Source organism: Rhamphochromis sp. 'chilingali' (assembly GCF_963969265.1).
Source record: "Rhamphochromis sp. 'chilingali' genome assembly, chromosome: 9".
In the NCBI taxonomy this organism is placed as follows: domain Eukaryota; kingdom Metazoa; phylum Chordata; class Actinopteri; order Cichliformes; family Cichlidae; genus Rhamphochromis; species Rhamphochromis sp. 'chilingali'.
The window spans coordinates 30,425,364-30,429,608 of NC_137936.1; positions in this window are offsets into that span (position 1 = coordinate 30,425,364).

Consider the following 4,245-nt stretch of genomic DNA (forward strand, 5'->3'; position numbering starts at 1 on the left):
CCAGGCTAAATACTAACTGATGAATACCATGATTGCAACTATTTTTTTTCCATCTGTTTTTCTGCATTTGTTGCATTTCTATGCTGATCACATTGTGTTAACAAGCAGATAGTTGGGTGTGCCCAGGTGCTGGGACAACAGAATATGTGAATGTACACTATACAGGTCATCGGATGTTCAAGATGGGCTTTACGTCTACCAACAACTGCTCACACTGCCAAACCAATTCACCGGACAATTATATCCACGCTCTTTGGTTCTGTCCACCAGTTCAGAAGTTTTGGCGCGAGATATGTGAAGACTTATCGAAGTGTCTGAAATGTAACATTCCAACTTCCCCCTTAGTGTGTTTGTTGGGCAGCTTAGATAATGTCACTTCAGAAAAGAATATCGCCCATATGGTTTTCACTGCCCTATGCATAGCCAAGAAAACAGTCCTCATGAACTGGAAAAATAAAAATAATCTTAATTCTAACCAATATAGAAATTATCTATTAGATTACATTAGTCTTGATACAGCCTCTGCCACCACACCAGATCAATTGCTCTGGGCTCCTTTGATCAGCTCCATCACCTAGTGGGGGTGGGGGGTCATAGTTTGGTCCCGCCTTCACTGTTGTGATTGGTGTGGGGGTAGGGACAGGCTTAGGGCGTCGGGGGGTTCCCCGGAGGCATCTTCCTTGGGGGGCTCAACCCGGGGTAGCGGTCATGTCCGGTTAGGGGCTCTGTTGGCTCTCCGGTGACTGTTTCCTCGCGGCTGCGTGCAGCGGGGCTAGGGGAGGGTCTGTGCTGACGGACGTGGGTTACTGACCTGGTAGCCTGGCTGGCCCTGGGTGGGTCCGGGATGGGCGTGAGGTTCTGGGGGCGCTCCGTCTCTGGGCTGGGACCCGGACCGGGCCTCGGGGGCTTGGGTCCTGGTTGGTGTGTTGCCGGGGTTGTGGGCGGGTGGGTGCATGGGGGCCCAGCCCTGGAGCAGGGTGCCGCCGGTGCGTCGAGCCACCTGGGGGGCTCTTCAACTGGTGGGGGAGATTGTCACATCTTGCAGGAGCTTTCCTCTCCTCAGGAGCTCCCTCTGCAGGAGGGGGAGATACAGGAGAGGTGGAGGAAGATCTCAGCCTGGGTGTTTATTGTCTTATGTAGTCTGGAAGATGAGTGGATGGTGGGGTGGGTGCAGTTTTCTCTGTGGTGGGGTTGGGTGGACTGTCCCGGGCTCTGTGGGGCCGGGCGGCGCTGCTGCACTGGGCCCGGTCTGGATGGGCCTGGGCCCCCTTTCCCTGGCGGGTCGCGGAGTATGGGGGTGCCTACTGGGGTCAGCGGGGGAGCTGGCCCCAGGGAGAGGTCACTTGCCCCTCCCTTCCTTCCCTCCCCATCTCCAGCTGCCTCCCTCTTCCCGCTCCACCACAACCACCCACACATGCAGGGCCTTGGAGTAGGGGTATGTCACCAGGGTGCAGAGGAGGCTACCCCCCCCTCTGTCCCCTTCTGGCTGCCTCTGCCTCAATTTTATCCCACAACTTAGACATTCACATTACTCACACTCTCATTACACATACATATAGGATCTTGGGGGTGGGCACGATACACGGAGTCCAAAGTACCATCAGGGTGTACACCCCACCCCTGGCATCGTTGCCCACCTCTCAATTTTAAATACACGTAGACATTGAGGGCTAGCAGGAGGGACCATGCGCTTACCTGCTGCTCTCTGGCAGGTAGCTCCATGCCCTCCTGGGTTTTAAATGCACCTTAGAACACACATGCATCAACATTACAATGAGCGGGTGGAGGGAGGTTTGGAGTCTTCTCTCACCCCCGTTCTCTGCGACCTGCTGGAGCAGGGGGGCTAGGAGGAGGAGTTGGCCGTCCGACTGCGGTCTGGAGTGTGGAGCCTTCCTGCTGCTGCGGAGTCGGGGCGGTCTGCCTCCCCCCACCGCAGGGAAAAGGGAAACACCACCTGGGTCTGGGTGCAGTTCCCCCCTCCAGGGGCGGGGGCACCTAGACCCGGTTTGTAGAGTACGCTTGGGGAGTGTGATCGTGTGTACAACGTCTCTTTATGTCTGTCTCCACGTTGGTTGAGTGTGGAGTAAGTGCATATGAGAGCATGAGGGTGGGAATGGATGTTTGTATCTGTGTGTGCCTGTATGTCTGTGTCTATATGTCAGGTTGGGTGTCAGGCGCCACCTCTCTGGGGACATCTCAGGCCCTCCAAGGTTTGGAGGCCTATCTCCCCCTACCACCACTTCCCCTGCCAGTGGCGGACCCCCTCAGACATCGGTGCGTTGGTGGTTCTTTGTGTCCGGGGATGGGCGTCCAGGTACACACCGGCTCACTCCTTGGCGGCCGCTTATCGGGGCCTGGAGCCTGGGGCTCGCTCGGGCCACTTCGGAGGTGGGGTGCCCCCGGCCTCTCGGCCTGGGGCTCGGTCACTCAGGCGCAGCTGGCTGCCGGCGGAGCTCACGGGCGCGTCACTGCAACTCCCCCTGGCTTCTGCTCCGCGGCTGCTGAGTGAGCCCTCATCTGGGACTCTCCTCAGCTCTTTCCGGGACAGTGGCGCAGCTGCCCCTCTGTTGGTCTTCCTTGGTCTCTTGTGTTCTGGGGGCCTCTGGATGTCTGGAGTTTTGATCTCCTCCACACCTGCTTCAAGCCCTGGAGGACGGGGCTGTGGCCCCCCCACACCCTCTAGCAGATTATTACATGAAGGAACCTTTTAAAAAAACAAAAAACAAGCGCGTCCATGCTCACAGGTGTACACACGGGTGATCACACCCACAAACTACACCCTTTTTGGCTCCTACCTCAAAGCACACTGTGTTCTGTTGATCTTATGTGCTGCACAATAATGTTTAACATTTAGTATTTACTGTCATATTCCCATATATCATTGTGATGTTGTTTATTCTATTACTCTTGTTCTCTTCTGCTTGCTTTCTTTTTTCTTTCTCAGCAGGTGATCCAGGTGATTGATATATGCATTTTTTTTTCTCTGCCCGTTCTGTTGGTTTTTGTCTTTTGCCCTTCTCCCCCGTCCCTCTTCTCAGCTGTTTCTCTTTCCCTCTTTCTTTCTCCCCTTCTTTCCCCCAGTCAAGTCTGTCCCGTATTCAGTAAGTGAAAATAAAATAAACAATAAAAGGTGAATCAAATGGACCATTACGGCAAGGCTGGGATGGTCAGTTTGGTAAAGTAAATCCGTTGGGCATCTTTCTTTGCCTTTAGACAACAATTCTGAGGGCAAAAGAGCCAAACGGGACAGGCCAAAAAAAAAAAAAAAAAAAAGAATATGTGAATGTCAGCATGTTGCTTGAATAGAACTGGACTCTGACTGTCGTGTCTCGGGCTTTGTGATTAAGTTGTGTACAACTAGCAAAGCCTTCTGTTGGAGGTCACATAAAAGAGCTTGTCACATCTAATGTTGCTACACTGTGTTTATTGGAATGCTTTTGCTGATTGAAGAAACTCAAACTCTGACAGAGGTTGTTGTATTGAGTCTGGGACAGCTTGCCTCTTAATGTAACAAAGAGGGAGTGAGATAGACGGTGGAATCACAGGAATAGCTAAGAAGTGGGGGGAAAAAGCTGCTTAAATGTATAAAAAGTTCATGATGGTAAACTGTACAGTTATGAAATTGCCAGGAATCCTGCTTATAAAAGCAAAAATGAAAAGGTTTAGGCACTCAGTAGTTTTCCTTTACCAATAACTTAATCGGTTTCAGAAAATGCCTAAAACCAGTCCATGTTTGTGTATGAATACCATTTGCCTTCAATAGCAGCACCAGTTTGAACTTTGGACTAAATTTTGTCTGTGTTTGGTGCATTGCTTCAAACATCTTGGAGATGCTGTATTGAAAAAAATTGAGACTGTCTCACTTGCTTTGCAGACTGACTTAATGATTCTGAGAAAAGGTTTTTGTATGGATTTTAGTTTGGGCCACATCATATGTTGCAGAACCTTTTCTACTTCTCACTGCTGAAGATACTGTTCTTCTTTTTTCTGGCAAGTGACTATGGACTAGTCAGACACCACTGGTTGGGTATCTTCAGTAATGCAACTTCCAGATTTTGATGCCCATTTTAGAAGTGGAACTGAAATCTTTTGTGAATTTATGGTCCAGCCAAATATTGAAGGCCCGTTTTCACACCCTTGAGTGGAAAATCGTTTCATCATAGTGTTTTAGTTGTCTTAACTCTCACATTTTTTTTGTGTTACAAGCACAACTCAGAGACTCTCACAACACATTCAAGCAAGTGG